This window comes from Protopterus annectens, chromosome 2.part0 (assembly GCF_019279795.1).
Source record: "Protopterus annectens isolate FY-2018-M chromosome 2.part0, PAN1.0, whole genome shotgun sequence".
Classification (NCBI taxonomy): Eukaryota; Metazoa; Chordata; order Ceratodontiformes; family Protopteridae; genus Protopterus; species Protopterus annectens.
In genome coordinates, this window is record NC_056728.1 from 1,390,479,673 (window position 1) to 1,390,499,747 (window position 20,075).

Consider the following 20,075-nt stretch of genomic DNA (forward strand, 5'->3'; position numbering starts at 1 on the left):
TAGGCAGTTCTTTGTTTTAAGTTCACAGGGCAAACCTGTGTCAAAACAAAGCTATTTCTAGGTGGATTGGCTTTTGCATGGCATTTTGCATTGCCCATTGTGGCAAGAGGTTCCTGGCATTAGGGTTCCAGCTGGGATTCGCTACTGCACTTCAACAACATTTCTAAGGGGTGACAGCTAAGGATATTCTGGAGGCAGCTACTTGGAGTTCAGTGCATACTTTCTCTAGTGCATATCACCTGCCTATATACTCTAAGACTAGACTCTAAGACTAGAGCTGGTTTTGCTACAGCTGTTTGTCAGCTCCTGCCTACTTTATGCTGCTTTAGCCTCCCTTACCTCTGCTTTGGGGATCTTACCCAATTGTCAGGGAGCAGCACAAGAGGAAGAGGAGCGAAGAACATGGTAGTTTTTGTACCTACCACCATATTAGTAGTTCCTTGATTCCTTGCAACTTACCCTCCCCCTCCTCCCCTCTGTGTTTCCAGGGTGGTTTGTGGTGAGTGAGTTTACATGCTTATATTTTTTTTTATATATTACTATATATATTGTACATGTTTTTGGCAGGTTGTGTTTTGGGACTTGTCTTTTTGGGGTCTTCTGACATCTGGGGCAAGAAAGACTGAGAAATGGCGGACGTCATCGCGCATTAGTACCCTGGCGTACTGGCGATCAGTCTAAAAAGGCGAGGACCCCGGCCGTCAGCACTCTATACTCTGGTACGACTGACTGGGGCCGGACTATACTGTCAGGACTGACTGCAGCAAGGGAATCCTCGAACATCTACATTTATGGTAGGTACAAAACTGTACTTTTTGCCACCTTTTTGAGCCTTCTGCTAAGGTTGATTTAAAGATTTTGACCTGGAAGACTGTCTTTAGTGGCCATCACTTCAGCCATCACTTCAGCCAAGAGAGTATCTGAATTAACATTTTTTTTTCTTGTAAGCCTCCATATTTAATTTTTCACAAGGATAGATTTACTTTGTACACTAATCCTTCCTTTCTGCCCAAGGTTACTTCTCTGAGCCTAATATAACCCAGGTTATTAATCGCCCTGGGTTCTTTCCAAACCAAAGGAGAGTACCAACTTCATATGTTGGACATGCACAGACAACTTCGTTTTTACTCTGACAAGACCAAACTTTTCAAAAAGTCAGTCAGCTTTTTGTTTCCTTTTCAAAGACCAAACTAGGAAAACCAGTTTCCAAGGTGACACTGGCCAACTGGATCACTAGTTGCATTACTCTGGCTTACTCTACAAAGGGCATTCCTTTACCTTGTCAGATTAAGGCACATTCCACTAGGTCTGTGTCCACTTCCTCAGCTTTCTGGTCTAAACTTTCCATTGATGAGATTTGTGCAGCTGCTACATGGTCAACCCCCCATACCTTTATATCTCATATGTCATTGAAAGTTGGACATTATTTCCAGGAAGAGGGCTTCCTTTGGTTCTGCTCTGCTTTTGAATATTCTTCCATGAGGACAAAACAAGTTTTTTCCAGTAGCTGGATACTGTGTATCACAAGTTGAAGACCAAATGAGGGCAATAACTTCAGATAAGGAAGTTATGTACTCAACATAAAGTTCCGTCTGAGTTGCATCTCATTTGATGTTCATCGTGCATACAGCTGCAGTCATAACAGATGGGTTTTCCTGTCGTCAGGCGGGTCCTAGGTCGGCCGAATTCCAAAGTCTAGGTCCGGCATCGGTTGTCGTCGCTTTTTCCCTGACGTCCGTGCGGAAGGGGTATAAAAGAGGCAGCCGACGCCATTTTCTCCAGTCTTTCTTGCCGCGCGGTGCCCGAAGCAGAAGCAGTTCGCAAGTGCCGGTCGGCCAGCTCCTGAGATTACGAATATTTTTCAACCGAAGACTTCTTAAAAGCTAAGTACCCTGTTGGGGAAACTTTTCTTGCCTCAGACCGATGTCAGACAAAGTTAATAATTGCATTTCATGTGGGAAGCAAATACCGCATAAGGATTTCCATTCCCTCTGCATTCCTTGCTTAGGCCCAGACCACGACGTCTCGGCCTGCTGTTTTTGTGCTACATTCAACAGACGCACTACACTATTTTCGCAAAAAGTTTAATTACATTATGTCGTCGGATACTCTGACTCCAGTTTTGAGTAAAAGACGCAAAGATAAGGACCGACATACGAGGTCCACGACTTCTACTGACACCACGCTAAAGCCGAATACAGGTGCTCCGGTTCTTAGCGAGGCACCTACGCAGCCCCTGACTACCAATGACACTTCATTAGCAGTGTCTTCTGTGCCCGAGGTCGCAGGCTCTTCGGCCCACACCCCGACTACAGATACCGAAGCCACTATTGGCGGGGAAACTCAGAGTTTAGACAGGCCTGCCACCTCTCAAGGTGTCTTCAGGCCTTCTTCATCTTTTTCCATTAAGGCTTTCACTATATCTAAAGCAGCCATACATACTAAAAGACAAGCTCCACAGGGCCCCTCCCAAAGCCCCATGCCTAAAAAGCAGATGCTCAAAATGGCTGAGGATTTGATTACTCTTATCAGGGGTTCTCAACCCCCCTCGGACAAAAGGCCCAGAGTGGAGGAAAAATACCCTTCCTCGGACCAGTCCTCCATTACTTCAGAACATTCTGAGGACCAGGAACATTCATACTCCCCTTTTGAAGATTCTGATGCAGAGGAGTCTATTCCCTCTGTCTCCCCCCCTGAGGATTACTCTTTTGGGGAAACCTTGCATACCTTGAGGGAACACTTCCACTGGGAAGGCCAAGAGTATTCAGACTCCAAGAAAAGGCTCAGGGATTTCCTCTTGCTCCCTCAGCACAGGCCTCTGGCTATTCCTCCTGTCTTAGACATACTGGATGATGTGTATTCAGAGGCCAGCCTTAACCCAAATTCTTTACCTCCAGCTCCAGTCAAGCCTGACAGGTATTACCGGGTTCCTGATTCACACCAATTCCTATGCAAAAGCCATGTGGCTGACCCAGAAACTATTTCACAGGGTCCCAAGGGAATTAAGGCCTCCACTGCCAAAAATCCATTGCCTTCAGAGAGAGATTCCAGAGCTTTAGAAAGGTGGGGGAAAAAGGTATACACCTCGGCCACCTTGACCATGAGGGCATTAAACTGTCAGTTCCATATGTTAAAGTATCAACAGTTTTTGTTATCTCAGTTGAAAAGCAAAGTGACACAACCTGAACAACCAGACTTGAAGGAGTTGCAGGATTTGTTGCATAGTGCAGAGCAAGTGGGTAAACATACATTGCAATGTGGTTTTGATGCTTTAGAGGCCTCATGTAGAGCTGCTGTTACAGGATCAGTCATACGTAGACATGCTTGGCTCAAAGAGCAAACCTTACCAGATCATGTCAAAGCTAAATTACTAGATGCACCTCTTCAAAAAGATGTATTGTTTGGTGTTAAAGCTGAGGAGGTATTAAAGAAAATGGAGGAAAAGGCAAAATCAATGCAAACAGTGAAAGATTTCCTGCAGGTACAACCTCCACGTTTCAGTAGAAATTGGCCTTCAAAAAATTGGTCCTTTCCAGCCACGGACAGACCTCAAAGAGGTAGATACAGGCGCCCGAGGGGTAGAGGGCATTCTCAAGGATCATTTAGAGGCAGACAATGGCAAGCACCTACACCAAGAGGTGGTGAGGATAGTTCACAGCCATTCAGAAAGCAGAACCAATGACTTTCCCCTTTACATGCCAAGCAAGGCTCAAATGGCAGCACCTTTAGGCGGAAAACTGGCATTATTTTCGAAAAATTGGCATATTGTCACAAAAGACAAATGGATCCTGGACATTATAGACAGAGGCTACAGATTTCACTTTCACACCCTTCCAAAATGAGAGGCATGCCAAACCTGCCACACAATCAAAGGGCAGAGGCACAAAAACAAATTTCAGATCTCATGGATATGAAAGCTATTCAAGAGGTACCTGCACAAGAACAGGGTCAAGGTTTTATTCCAGACTATTCCTGGTACCAAGGAAGGGCAAAGATTGGAGACCTATTTTGGACCTGTCCATCCTAAACACATATTTACTGCACAAAATTCAAGATGTTCACATTACAGCAGCTTCTTCCCATGCTGGGCAAGGAGTCTTGGCTGGTAACATTGGACCTCAAGGAGGCATACCTGCATGTCCCTATCAGACAAGATTGCAGAAGATACCTCAGATTTCTTGCAGGTTCAACCCATTATCAATTCTCTGCATTGCCCTTTGGCTTATCTACTGCGCCCAGAGTGTTCACGAAATGCCTGGCATCAGTAATTGCCTTCTGCAGACTTCAAGGGATACAAATATACCCATATTTGGACGACTGCCTGATCCAAGCAGACAGCAAACACATACTTCTGAAACACCTGGCGTTTGTAATAATGTTGTTGAATTCTCTGGGATACACAGTCAACAAAAAGAAATCAAGATTAATACCCTCTCAAACAATAATTTTCCTGGGTGCCAAATTGAATACAAACACCCAGATGGCCTACCTCACGCCAGAGAAACAAGGGCAACAAACTCAATACTTCAGAAAACTGGCAGCCTTCACCAGGCTGACTGCAAGGAAAATCCTGCAGGCTCTGGGATTCATGGCATCTTGCATCCTGCTAATCCCATGTGCAAAGCTGCATATGAGGAAACTTCAATGGTATTTAAAAAACTTATGGTCTCAACACAGCCACAGTTTGGAAACAATTATACCACTAATTCCATGTCTTCAAAAATAATTTCTGTGGTGGGCTCAAGCATGCCAAAGAAACATAGGTCTCCCATTCTGCAAGCCTCAAGCAAATCAAGTCATCACAACAGACGCCTCGGACTACGCCTGGGGGGCGCACATGACAGATCGGTGCATTCAGGGCAAATGGTCACAAAAAGAAAAGCACCTACACATCAATCAAAAGGAAATGCTAGCAGTAATAAATGCTATTATGGCTTTCAAAGACCTACTGCATCCAGGCCAGCTATTGATAAGGACAGACAACACCACAGTGATGTGGTACATAAACAAGCAGGGAGGAACCTATTCATATCCCCTGTGCAAGCTAGCCATGTCTCTTTGGAGCATGGCTCTGGAATTACAAATCCAACTTCAAGCACAATTCCTGCAGGGCAAGGAAAACACGCTGGCAGACAACCTAAGCAGAAATATGACAGATCCACACAAATGGAAGTTGCATCCTCTAGTTTTTGCAAAGATAATTCAAGCATGGGGAAGACCAGACATAAATGTCTTTGCTACCCACAGAAATTACCAATTGACAAAATTCTGCTCAAGGACCTATCATCCACAGGCCTGGAAAGTGGACGCACTCTCCTTCAGTTGGACAACAATGACAGTTTATGCCTTTCCACCTCTTCCTCTGCTGCCCAAAGTTCTATTAAAAGCCAGAGCAGACAGGCCAAAGATGATTCTCATTGCCCCAGACTGGCCAAGACAACACTGGTACCCACTCCTGAGGAGCCTGACGCATTCCCCACCATGGATCCTGCCTCTAATGCCTCTTCTGTTGACTCAGCACAACTTCAAAACTCTTCACAGTCAGCTGAAAACACTCTAGCCGCATGGAGGATTCCTTAAATTCACAACAGACCCTACTCTCCAAGGAGGTGCAGGATGTCATTTTGGAGGCCAGAAGGCCTTCTACTAGAAAAGCCTACTCCGCAAAATGGAAACGGTTTTGTGCCTGGAATCAGAAAAAGAGTCAGAATCCTGGAACACTGAATTTACCTCAAATATTACAGTACCTAGCTGAGATGCTAAGCAGTGGACTTTCATTCTCCTCCATCAAAATCCATGCCTCAGCCATTTCTGCTCAGTACAACACTGATCCTCCTTTATTCTCACATCCTCTCTTAAGACAGTTCCTCAGAGGGGCTAAGAATATAAAACCTCCAAGGAAACAACCAGTACCTGCTTGGGACCTCAATTTCATTCTAGAAAAATTGACCCTGCCTCCATTTGAGCCAGCTGCTTCAACAGAACTGCAGTATTTGTCATGGAAAATAGCCTTCCTTCTGGCTATCACCTCAGCACGCAGGGTTTTGGAACTACAAGCCCTCATGGCTGTGCAGCCTTTCATCATTTTCCATCAGGACAGAGTTCCCTTACGCACCAACCCTTCCTTTATGCCAAAGGTAGTATCCAGGGTAGCCTTGAATCAGGCTATCCACTTACCTACCTTCTACCTTAATCCACAAAACAAAGGGGAGAGACTACTACATTCCTTGGACATTCACAGACCGCTTCGTTATTATTTGGACAGAACAAAGCCATTCAGAAAATCAGTGCAACTCTTTGTGTCCTATGCTACAGGTGCTCAAGGGAAGGCTATTTCCAAACAGACAATCTCAAAATGGATAGCCCACTGCATACGCTTTTGTTATTCTTTTCATGGTAAAATTGCACCTACAGGCATCAGATCTCACTCCACAAGGGCCACAGCTACCTCTACAGCTTTCCTCAGGGGGGTTCCTACCAAAGATATTTTGGAAGCAGCCACTTTGAGTTCTGTACATACTTTCTCCAAGCACCATCACCTACCATTATAGTCCAAATCTAGAGCGGGCTTTGCCACTGCAGTCTTGCAGGGCATCCTTGCTCCTCCTAGTTCCACTTAGTGCCTACCACCCCTTTTTTAGCTTTGGGATTCTACCCATCTGTTATGACTGCGGCTGTATGCACGATGAACATAGTACAGTTTTGTACCTACCATAAATGTTAGATGTTCGAGTGCTAATACAGCTGCAGTCCAGGTTTCCTTCCCTCCTTCCCCTCTTGGAACAGCCCTAATGGCTAACACCCACTCGTACAACCTGATTTGGGGTATTCTTTTATGGTGTATTTGCTTGCAACTACTGTGTTTTGATTATATTGCACTGCATTATTACATAAATTTATGTTTTTCCTTCCTTCTGGGGGCACCTGACATCTGGGGCAAGAAAAACTGAAGAAAATGGCGTTGGCTGCCTCTTTTATACCCCTGCCGCACTGACGTCAGGGAAGAAGCGACGACAACCGACGCCGGACCTAGACTTTGGAATTCGGCCGACCAAGGACCCGCCTGACTGCAGGAAAACCCATCTGTTATGACTGCAGCTGTATTAGCACTCGAACATCTACATTTATGGTAGGTACAAAACTGCACTTTCTTCAACCTTCCCACCCCCTATACCCCTACCTTTCTGTAGTACCTAGTGGAGCTGCATATAAATACTACATCCTTCTGTTCTCATGTTGCAGTATTCTTAACCTTAGGGAGTTGCTGCCTGCAGCACCGGACATCCGGCCAGTATACCAAAGTCTTGAAAGCAGGGATATGTGTGACATTGCATTTAAGAGCCATAAACTGACACCGGCTATATCTGTGATGTCTGCATGTACCCAATTCAGAACATTTCTGCTGCAGTGAGTTTTAGGCATCCGATTGCCAGCTTCAGTAGTCTGGCGTTTGTTCAACTTTGGCCATACATTTTTGATGATTGTTCAACATTTAGATAAGTACCCTTGTAAGTTTTTTCTTGTTTCCTTACCTTTTTGAGACACGTCATCTAGGAAGGGAAAGTGAACTTGTGGAAGACAAATTCCACATAGAGACACACACAATCAGTGTTTATTATGTTTAGGGGCAGGTCATGACTACAAGTCCTGTGATATTTGCCAATCTTTTGTCCCCAAAACAATTAGAAGCAGTCTGTTGGCTTTAAATCTCTATTTGGAGAATCAGCATCTCCGTTTTTTGACCAGGATGGAAGGCGGAGTGGGGACCTCCAATGAGCTGTCAAGGAAGAAGGCTAAGAAAGTTAGGCCCTATGTTCAAGCTGTACCTCAGGTGTCAGGTGAGATTCTCGAGGCGAGTGTCAGCCCAGGATCGCTCCGGACTTCGGGTGTTCCTCTGTTACCGGGAACCGAAATGGAAGCCAGTACAGCGGATATCCAGAGTAGCTCCACTGAGGCTTTACAACCATCTGCTCCTGATGGTGAGGGGGAACCACGGCTCATGGTGTCTGAGGGGCCTTCTGCCTTGCCATCCATGCCAACATCGGCAGCACCCAGGCCTACTACTGCTCCTCCTACTTCCTTAAAAAAAAAAAAAGAGAGAGAGAGAATCACAGGGCTAAAGACAGCTTGGGAGACCTTTTCCCAGTCTCTTTTCAAGGCCTTTCAGGTACTACAGACCTAGATTCCCTAGTCAGGCCAACCACTTGTTTCACAGAAGAATAGGAGGAAGTGTCTTCTTCCCCAGATGAGTCCCTGACCTGTTGTTCTCAGATTGAATCCCCTAAGGATTTTGCTACTCCTGAAAGAAGAGTCCCTCACTCCTGATTCCCTTGGAAAAGATTTCTCCTTTGGGGATAGTATTTCCCTGCTTGGGCAGCATTTTAAGTGGAAGGTCTCAGATGTTTGAGACCAGGAAGAGATATTTTGAACTCCTGCAGATGGAGCAGCCTTCGCCATCTGCAAGTTCTACCTTTTCTTCCAGCATTCCAGGATGCCTTCTTAGCTGCTGCCCAGAGTCTGGTCTCCTGCTAACAAGAGACCAGACAGATTTTATAAAGTGACTGAAAAGGAGCAATATCTTTTCAAGAATCCACCAGCAGATTCTGGTGCTATTGCACTTTTAGCTGACAAGTCTTCGAGGCAGCTACCTTCATTTTCCCATTTTCCCACTGATAAAGACAGTAAGTATATGGATAGGTTGGGAAAGATGTATACTACTTCCACCTTGGCCGTAAGAGCACTTGACTACCAGATTCGTATGGCCAAGTTTGCTCTGGATTCCGTGACCAAGGTCTCTACTCTGCTGTTGGACATACCTGACTCACCAGCTAAGGCTCAGCTGAATGCCCTTCTGATAGTGGTATCCCAGGTGACAAGACACACTAAGTGCAGCTATGATGCTGTTGAAGCCTCTTCCAAATTGGCGGCTTCTGGTTCTGTGTTAAGGAGGTTCTCATGGTTGAGACTCCAACCTTTGCCTTTGGATGTCCAAGCTAAATTGGTAGATGCCCCTTTGGATAAATCCGCACTCTTTGGAGCTGCCTCTGCAGAGCTACTTAGTCACTGCAGGAAAAAGGAAAAGACTTACAGAATCTGAAACATTTATTGGCTTCACCTGTTCCCAGATTCCATAGGAACTACCCCCAAAAGCCTAGCTTTGTCAGGAGCAGTCCTCCCATTCTTCTGTTGCTCAGTTCAGGGGACGAAGACAACCTAGGAAACAGTCTGCTCCTAGATCTTCTTCCACCTCAACACCACCTTCCTTTTGGAGGCAGATAGACCCAGATAGAGCTCCTATGCTGTGACTCTCTTCCCTTGCCCACCTCCACCTCCCCACGCCTAACCCTATCCCTACCCTCCTGGCAGAAAATTACCACAGACAGGTGGGTGCTCTTCATTATCAAGAGAGGATACTTCATGACTTAGTGTGCATCTCCACCATTCCAGGGAGTTCCACAACTCCCACCCAGTCAGCTTCCACTCTTTCCCACTATGCTGAACCAACTCCTCTCTTAGGGCACTATAGAAGTACCAGAGGATCAGTTAGCCAAGGGGTTTTATCCCAGGATGTTTTTGGTTCCAAGAAAAAGATGGTCATTGGAGACCCCTTTTTGAGCTATTCTACCTCAATCTCTTCCTCAAGGTGCCTACCTTCAAAATGCTCACATTACAGCAGCTTCTTCCCCTTATTCCTCAGCAAGCCTTCATGGCCTCCCTGAATCTGAAGGATGCATACCTTCACATCCCTATTCATCCCACTTTCAGGAAATTTCTTCATTTCTCAGTGGGTTCCTCACATTTTCAGTTCTCTGCCTTGCCCTTTGGACTCTCCACAGCCCCAAGAGTATTCACCAAATATCTAGCCTCAGTCATTGCATATTGCAGACTACAGGCCATACAAATTTATCCTTACTTGGACGATCTCCTGATCCTACACCAAGATTCTTTCACCCTGTTTCAACACCTGGACTTTGTTTGCAGGATCTTGCAGAATCTAGGTTTCACTGTGAATTACCTAGTCTCAAACGACTCCCTCACAAGATCTTGTTTTCCTGTGGTGCAGAATAAGGACAGACTTGATGTCAGTCTTTGTCCCTGCCCAGAAAATGGAATTATTCACCCAATTTTTCCAGTCCCTCCTACCTCTACCAACCATCTCAGCCACTTGGACAACAGTCTTGTTAGTGGCTCTCACTTCTGCCAGGAGGGTCTCTGAGATCCAAGCTCTTATGGCTTCACCTCCCTACCTTGTTTTCCATAAGGATATGGTTTCCCTAAAAACTAACCCTTCCTTCATGCCAAAAGTAGTTAATGAAATATCCTTAAACCAGACCATAAATTTGCCAGTTTTCTACCCTCAGCCACAGAACTCCTCAGAAAGGACTTTGCATTCCTTGGATGTTCATAGGCAACTGATGTTCTACTTGGGCAAGACCAAACCCTTCAAGACGGTCTGATCAACTGTTTGTCTCCATTCATCGTAGGACACTAGGCAAAGCCATGTCAAAACAGACAGTTGCCTCTTGGATTTCTAAGGCTATTGCCTTTTGCTATTCCTTTCATGGAAAGTAATTGAGTTTATCTGTCAAAGCCCATTCCACCAGAGCTGCTTCTTCAGCAGCCTTTTTCAAGGGCATTGATTGCTCTCTTCTCTTCTGGAGGAAGCAGCTTGGTCCTGTGTATAGACCTTCAAGCATTATAAATTGGACTCCATCTCCAGGGCTGGAACAGGGTTTTAGGTCTAGTCTGCAGGGTCTCATAGACTCTGCTCCACTACCTGCCCCTCACATTACTGCCTAGAGAGCTTTGATCCTCTCTCTATGGTTAAGAATACTGCAACATGAGAATAGGACATAGAAGAGTTGTGTAAGAACTTACCATAACCATAGATGTCCTTCTCTTCCATGTTGCAGTATTCAATCCCACCCACCTACCCCTTCTCTTTTGACCATATTATAAACTGGGTCCTTTCCCAGACTACTGACTTTTGTGTCTGGCAGGGGTTTTATACTACCTTTTACTCCTATTTCTGGGGTCTCTCTCTATATGGCAAAAAAGTTCTGAATTGGGTACATGCAGATGTCACAGATATAGCTGGCGTCACTTTATGGCTCTTGCATGCAACATCGCACGTACCCCTGCTTTCAAGACTGGTGTATTGGCTGGATGTCTGATGCTGCAGGCAACAGCTCCGTAAGGTTAAGAATTCTGCAGCATGGAAGAGTACATCTGTGGTTATGGTAAGTTCTTACACAACTATTATGTTGCTGTTTGAGCTCCTGAAGTGATCTTTTCTGGCTTCCTCTTATTTTTGTGTGATGTATATACTGTGGTAAGATAAGATGATTCATATTTATTTATTTATTTATTTTACATTTGTTGACGGGCTAGTCTAACTGGATATGTGTCCATTTTCAGTAGAGGCCCGGGGAGAAAAGCCCCAACCATCAGCAGTGACATAAACAAAATAAATACAATATATAGTAATAGCAAAGTGAATTACAATACATTAGCTACATAGGTGAAAACAAAAGTTTTTCAGAGTAACTTAGTAGGTTTAAGCTACGGTTAAATATAGAGAACAAAAAACATAAAATTAAGAACTTTTTTTTTTTTAGTACTACAGATAGGTGAGATAAAAACAGTAGAGTAGAGAAGTATAGAGAGAGTAGGAGTTGAAAGAGATATCAGTCTGGGTTAGAGCAGGGACACAGCCAGTGAGTTGTAAGATATTCTTTCAGATGTTTTTAAAAAGAATAGTGGAAACAAGGGAGGAAAGTTCAGTAGGAAGCAGATTCCAGATTTTACCTACTGTGTTGGTGAAAAGTGAGTCTTCAGCCTTGTTGTTTGATTTAATAGTGGAAACAAGAGGCTTATTAGCTGAGCGTAGTATAGCAAGATTTTTGTAGGGTGAGATCAGGTTAGTGAGGATAGTGGTATTTTTAGGGTGGTAAAGGATTTTTTGGGTGATAACAATTTGTTATTAAAGTAGTTGGTTCTGCAGTTCTAGCCATCCTAGTTCTTTTAGATTAAGACAGTGGTGAGTTCTAAAGGTGGTGCCAGTGGCAAATCTGGCTATGTTATTGTAACTAGTGGAGAGTTTGGCAAGGTTATTTTTTGATAGATTGGTATATATTGCTGAAGCATAGAACAGGGTAGAGATAAGGTGGGTCTGGGCAATAGTTATTCTGGCTGTTGGGGAAAGGAAGGGTTTGATTCTGTAGAGAGTGCCTAGTTTTTTGTTGACTGACTTTATAGTAAAGTTAATGTGGTCATCAAAACTAAGGTTATTAATTGTTACTCCTAGTAGATGGGTAGAAGTGTCTGGGGATATGTTAGTTGCATTGTTAGAGGTTATTGTAAAGTGCAGTTGAGGTGACTTATGAGTTGGAGCAAAGAGCAATAACTTTGTTTTCTTAGGGTTCAGGAGGAGGCAGTGTTGCATAAACCAGTTTTCAACACTGTTAAATACTGTTTGGGTGAGAGACTGGAGAGAGGTTAAGGACCTGGCTGAACAAATTAAAGTAGTCATCTGCATATTGTATGCAGGTGGCCTGAGGAATTTTGGTATGTAGGTCATTAATAAACAATGAGAAGAAGAGTAGAGGTCCTAAAATAGAGCCTTGTGGTACTCCCGTGTTCACGGGAAGGGATTTTGAAAAATTATTATACCACAATACTGCTTGTTGCCTGTTTTCCATATAGGATTTAAACCAATGTAATGCTTGTGAGTCAAAAGATTGGGCTTTTATAATGTCTATAAGGATATTATGGTTGACCATATCAAAGGCTTTTGAAAGGTCAATAAAAAATGCAGAGGAAAAAGTGTTATTGTTACGATTTTTGTTTCTGGAGTCAGAGAAGGATAGAAGGGCAGTTGTACTATGGAAAGGCCTAAAACCATGTTGGCAGATGCCAAGTAGATGGTTTTGGAGAAGGTGATCAAGTAGTTGTCTGTGTATGCATTTTTCCATTATCTTAGCTATTGGAAGACAGTAAGGCAATAGGCCGAAAGTTGGAGACTTCAGTAGATGCCCCACCTTTATGTAGAGGGATGATATGGGATATTTTCCAAATGAAGGGGATTTTGCTTTCTAAAATTGTTCTGTTTATAAGGATGGAGATGGGATAGGCAGTAGCTTTTGTTGCTATTTGCAGATATTCAGCTGGAAGACTGTCAGCAGAAGAGGTGCATGGTTTTAGTTTTTGAAGGAGTTTGTAAAGGAGTGATGTAGGTACTGGTTGTATTTGAAAGGTAGGAGATAGAGTCTTTGTGGTATTCAATGGGGATGTTTTAATAGGTGGTAAAGTATTGGCTAGGGTTCGAATGGCTTCAGTAAAGTAGTTGTTAAAGGCATCAGGAATTTGGTTAGAGTTATTTTGGTTGAATCATGTAGGCGCAGGGGTTTGAGTGTCCTGGCTGAAGAAGTTTGTTTATGCCAGACCAGAATTTTTGTGGTTTTTGCTGATGAGTTTGTTGGAGGTGAAGGTAATAGTCTTTTTTGTCTCTGAGAATATATTTCTTGGTGGCATTTCTTAACTGTTTAAAGTAGAGGTGATCTGATGGACATTTAGAGACACTCCATTTGGCCCAAATTTTATTTCTGAGGATGATCTTTTGCCTAGTTTGTTTTGTGAGCCGGGGGGCAATTTTGGTCCTAATTCGGGAAGAACGATAGGGAGCATGGTAATCTAGGATCTGAAGGAATCTAGTGTTAAAGTAGGTCACTGCATCATCAAGTGGAAGATGAGACATTGGTGACAAGTCACAAGCTTTCAGTTCATTTTGGAAGCTCTGGCTTAAAATCTTTTGGAACGTGAGGTTTTAAAATTATTAGTAGTTGGGCTATGGATTCTTTGTTTAATAATGTAGGTTAGCATCTGGTCACTAATATAGTCAAGAAGGGTTCCTGGTTTATAAGTATGAAGATGGCTGTTGATAAGGATCCAGTCTAGGGTGGTTTCCTTACTGCTAGGCTTATGGATTCTAGTAGGAGTGGTTATAATTTGTGAGAATCCGTAAATATTTATATGATTGGGAGGATTAAGGGAGCTGCAGGAAGCCCAGTCTATATTAAAATCACCTAATTCAATCGTTTCCTGAGGTAGGTGGGTAGTGAGGTAACCAAGTATGTTTTCAAGAGTGTTGATATTATTTCCAGGGGGGAGATGTGTGCAAATTAGATAGATGGATTTGGAGTTGTTGATTTGAAGTTTGGCACTGAGAGTTTCAGAATTGGTATCTGATGGTAGGAGCACATTAAAGGTTGAAACTTGGGAGTTCAGATTTATACAGAATGGCTACACCTCCACCCTTTTTGGATTTACGGTCAAGTCTCAAGATATTATATCCAGGAGGGGTAATCTCCTGGTCCAGAGTTGAGGGCTTTAGCTGTGTCTCTGTAATACAGAGAATATCAAATGAGTGCACATCTAAGAGTGCATGTAGGTGGGTCATTTTATTGTTAATGCTACAGATGTTAAGGTGAGCTATTAGGAGGGAGTTAGAAGGTCTATTTAAAGTAGTGATTGTAGGAGATAATAAATTGTGTAGGTTATTGGGAGTGTCAGTATTGGGGCCTGGGTTAGGATGAATATCACCATGTAATAGGGGGTGTTGGTGAGGATATTGTATAAACTTAAGGATTTTGTAGAAATTGTTTGGACATTTTTTTATAGTGAAGTAAGCAACATGGGTAGCTCTATGGTATTTTGGTAATATATAGATAGAAGTGGAGGTTATGTTACTGTGGTTAAGGTTGTTAATGGGAGAAATGGGTAGAGTTTGCTGGTAGCGCTGGTGGTGTTCAGGAAGAGACCTTGTATGGTATTGAGAGAAGTAAGAGTTGAAGTTGAGTAGCAGGCTTGTGAGCATAGATTTGTGTGTTGGGGTCATTAGGGTATGTAGCTAAGGAGTTTGGGTATATTGATGGTAGGAGTGTATTAAGTAAACTACAGGTGGGAGAAAGGAGAGAGTGCTTAAAAGAGGAAGAGTTGGTAGAGGGAAGAGGTGTACTCTTAAGTAAAGCTGGTTATAAGAGAGAAGCTGTATACAATTAAGTAAAGTAAAGATGGCTGTAAGAGATGCTGTAGAGTATAAGTAAAACAGGAAGGGGTGGGGAGAGGTTAGGGAGTATAACAAGAAAAGCAATTATCTAATTAGGGCTTTGAAGAGTGTAGGGGTAGGGCTATTAAGTGGAGGAGGTGTGTGATAGGACGAAATAAGGAAGGGGTGTGGTTACAGAAGTATATGGCTAGGACCTCTGGGGGTGTGTGGGAATTGGGGGGTAGGGGAGTGGAGTGAGCCCGCAGGGCGAACGGAGCGGGTACAGACAGGTAACAGAGAAAGTCGGGGAGGAGAAAGAAACAATCAGCAAACAGCTAACTGCTTGGTGCCTTAGTTGGGAAGGATAGGCAAAGAAAGGAAGAACCAATGTAGAGAAAGTAAGTGGTTGCTAAGAGCAAAGCTAGTGGAAAGAAGAGGTAAAGTGGAAAGATCCTCAATCCAGGGACAGAGCTTTTATTTCAAAGGAAAAAAAATCAGGGAAGGTTGGATGTCTAAGGGGCTATCCTAGTTTAGTTTGCCATCTAGTGGTCAGATATTGTAATCCAGCAGTCACAAGGGAGCAGAGATAAAAAGGTAGAGGGTTTACGAGTGCTACTGTAGATAAATTACATTTGTGCAGCAAACTCGATCTGAGAGGATCAGGGGGAGCAGAGAATTATGGGTAGAGGAGGAGCTGAAATTTCGGATCATAGAGCTTTAGTATGTAGCCCAGTCAGATCCGATCCTTGGATCTGAACCTTATTTTGCTTAGAGTAGTTAAGATGAAGGCACTTGCCCTAGAAGTTAGTTGCCCTCTTGTGTTACTCCATTCAGTGGTATATTAAAACCCTCTTAAATTTAAGATCGCACCACCTTGTAGAAGGACGTACATTAATGCAACTTGTGGTATTCTGCAGATACCTGCTGGGGTATACCCAGTCTGTTGTGGTGAGTGTTATACACCCCTCACAGTTTTTCACTGATCGGGTGGGGCAGCATCAGTCAGAAATAAGCCAGCAAAATGCTATTCCCTCCAGCAGACTTCACAGTTACCAGGTCCACTGTTTGAACCCGTGGTTCCATCCCTTTGAGCCAGAAGGCTAACTGAATAAAATAGAGAAATTACTTGGCTGTACTTAATTTTTAGGCATTGGACAAGAATTGTAATTCTTGTAAGCTTGTTATCCTGGATGATTGGAGACCTTAAAATATTGTTCTAGAAATTGATATTGCATGGACTTCAGTTTGAGTGAAATTGACAACATTTTTAGTATTGGTAAAATATGTTAAGTTTAATATGTTAAAAAGTTAATACTTTATCATATTGTAAAACTTAGTTTATCATTTAATTAGTTAATTAACACAATGTTTTTTACAATCAGTAAATGTTTAGTTTAGTTATTGATTCTCTTAGCTATGAACTGAATGTTGAAATATTGAAGGATGAAAGAAAATGACTAACTGGAGTTATAAAATGGAACACAAGCATTGGTGAGTTATTTTGTTCATAATGATTTACTTTAGTTGTAAAGGTCTCTTACTACTTTTTTTCATAGTGTCCCCCCTCCCCCCATGTCTGCGGACTCTCTATCAGGTTGGGGGAGTGGCTCAGCATAGGGTTAGGAATGGTGCACACACACACACACACACACACACACACACACACACACACACACACACACACACACACACACACACACACACACACACACACTCTGTCTGACAGCAGTGGCTCAGTATGAGGTTAGGATAGGTATACACACACACACACACACATCATCTGATGGCAGTGGCTGAGTATGGGTTAGGGTAGGTGTACACATAGTCTGACGGCCATTTTAGGAGTATGATTGTTTGCTGAAAGTGGACCTGTAAAAAAAAGAATAGATAGTATTTGAGTGTATTGGTAAACTACCAATCTGTACTGATGCAGCAGTAGGGAAAGGATCAAAGGTAAGCTCTTTGAGGTAAGAATAAATATTTTGGGCTTAATAAAAGATATTAGTGATTGAGGCTATCTAATTAAGGAGAGTTAAGAAACTGTATGGATTCAGCTTACTCCTCCAAGTACAGTGGCATTGTGAAGTGGTTTGTAACCTAATTCCTAAGTTAAAGTAATGGTTTGTAGATGGAAGGAACCTTTTCATATTTAGATTTGTGTTATGGTAAAATTTGATAATGATATGAACAATAGAGGCTAATATTTCCAAATAAGATTCGTACTGTCTGAAGTAGGAAATTTGTGTATTGGTACTATGTATTACTATTGCTGTTTGCCATGCAAAGCTTGTATAGTATATTGTTCTTCCAGAAGCCTCTGTTGAAAAGGGCTTCATATGCCTGGTCTGAGAATCCTGGTGAACAAATGCAAAATAAGTAACCACACACTCAGTTTAAATGCATTTGAAGAAAACTGTCCAATTTGCTTTTGTGGTTGCAGTGCAGATTTTAATATGTCCTGCCTACTTTTGGCTAACACACAACACCCTTACAGTCACCATTGTTTGGAGCTCCACAGAGGTTGTTGTTAATTGGCTGGCGGTATATACCAAGTTTAAATTGTTTAACCCATTGAGCCGATGCAGTCACATAAACATTTGGCCTGCTTAGAGTAAGTAGTAGTTTTCAAATATCACACAAAAGTAGTTGATTATAAATATCTAAAGCAGCTGAAAATGACCAACGTTTCTTTTTTTTTTTAGTTTTGTTTTTCCCAGCAATTTAGAAAGATAGTAACAGTTCTCATGGTGCAGGACCACTGCAGACCACTCTTAGTGTGCAAATCTATTTTGTGGTCAGAAGCTTCAGAGTGTCACCTGGTTGCCTTGTGAAAAAGCAGGTTGTCTCCCTTTTCCAGCAAGGTGTACACTTAAACTTTCATCTGCTGTTTTAAATTTCTTTGAGTCACTGGTCCCCCACTAACCACTGAAGTAAATGTTTTGTCTTTGAGCACTGCTGACATCATATGCTGGGGTACATCATCCATGACAAGACCACCCTTTAAGCTGGCAAATTGTGAGAGGGCTTTTGCACTATCTGCTTAGAATCTTGTTGTCTTATCTGTTCAGAACTTAACAGATAAGAGGAATTTAAAACTAAACTGCGTGCTTCTGTTAACACTGTCATGGGTTACTAGGATCTGTTGATAAAAACAACAAAACCGGATCTCAACACCAGAACTAAAAACTGATTTTTATTCGAATACAACAAAAAAGCTTTTGTGAATAATCCTTTCGTCAGTGCATTTAACCATAATTTAAAATTTGAGCTTTATATGCAGCACATGATCTCATCACCCAATAAGAGCTCTTCTCATTCTAAAAGCAGGAATTCTAATTTAAAGACACAGCACTATATATAAAAATGTAGAAAAAGAATAAAACCATTTAAATGGATTCAAAAACATCTTAAATTAGTAGAAATGTAATAAATATAACAACGTGAAACAGTAACATTAATTTCAATTTCATCTGTTTATATTTTAACACAGGTTTTAGGCTGACTGAGGCATTCGACCCAGGCGCATGATCAGCCTGTAATCTTAAAATCCACCAAAGTACAGCTAATTTGGTGGCATTCAAGATATCACCTCTTTTATATGAAGAGATTTTTTTGTATTACTCAACATAAAAACCTGATCTATACCACAGTCTTGGAACATGCTTAGCTGAAGAGTTAGCACATACTTTTCTTATTTTTGATAGCTGTTATGAAATTCTCTCCTTAAATTTTCTATTACATTTGCCTACATAAGAGCTATTACAGGTGGTGCAAATGGCTAAATGTACTAAGTTCTGTGTATTAAAAGTAGCAAAACAGTCAAATTCAAACATTTGCTTCATTCATGGATGTATAAAAGTAGTTGCAGATTATATATGCTTACAGAAAACGCAAAGTGTGGAACAGTACATTTTCTTCTTAACTTTAATAGATTGAGACATTTCCACCCATTTGTTTATAGCATATGTTCTGCTTCAACATTTCTTAAAAGCAACACTAGAAAAATCCCCAATTACTTTGCTCAGCTCAGGCATAGCAGTTAATATGCCCCAATTATTCCTAATTATATAATATTGGTAAATGTTAAGCAGAGCACCTCTTTGGCCCTCTTCAAAAGGAACCTTGATGATTGGATGGGAGAAAGGAAATTCACCCCAGGGATTACGTCAGTCACCCTGCTAGACAGGGGTCCAGGGAAGTAAATAGTGTGGGAAGAAATAGCCAGGGAATTGTTATGGCTAGGCTTGTATAGGCCCTAGGGCCGATAGCCTAGTACCAACCTATGAACTCCATTAGTATTCACAATATACTGTGTGATATACCTAACTTTTAGCATTGTCATTTCCATTTTGGAAGGCTGGCATATGATTAGAGGCAAAATATGGCGTCACTGTACCGTTCCTTTCCTTATTAACATAGATGGAAGGCTTTCATTATAGCCTATCATTTAAAATACTTGTTTTGGCATATCCATCTGCTGTTTACATAACATTGTATCTGTAGTCAGTCTACTCACTCTCATGAACTGGCTGAGCTCTATCCTTTTAAAAATATGTCTAGGGTGCATACTACAACTGTGCAAAAATCTACTAGCCTGAACATCTTTTTATACATATTTGTTGAAATCTGCCCATTATAGTTTTTAAGCAGAATATCTAAAAAACAAATCTCTGTTCTAGAGTGTTAACTTGAATCTTAAAAAATCAGTAGTGGTTTATTAAAAAATGAATGTAGTGTAATAGCTCAGTCTAATCGCCCTTCCAAATCAAGAAAATATTAATGAATTGCTTATAGAATAAAACTTTGTCTTAACTGTGTGCTTCTGTTGCACTGTCATGGGGTTATTAGGATCTCTCCCCAGAAAACCTCATTCTCACAAATCGTTTTTGGTTAGTCTGGCTCATAGTTTTGCATTACATCTTCAATGTATTTTCTCATCTCTACCCAGTATGTATTGAGGTACTCTAACCTTGTTTACACTTTTCCACATAATTGTCTGTGTGTGTGTGTGTGTGTGTGTGTGTGTGTG

At 42.1% G+C, this 20,075-nt stretch overlaps 1 protein-coding gene across 1 annotated transcript in view; it reads left to right on the forward strand.

Moving 5' to 3' along the window:
- Positions 1–20,075, forward strand: part of HADHA (hydroxyacyl-CoA dehydrogenase trifunctional multienzyme complex subunit alpha) — a 1,198,456-nt gene that overhangs the window by 503,037 nt on the left and 675,344 nt on the right. The window lies entirely within an intron of this gene.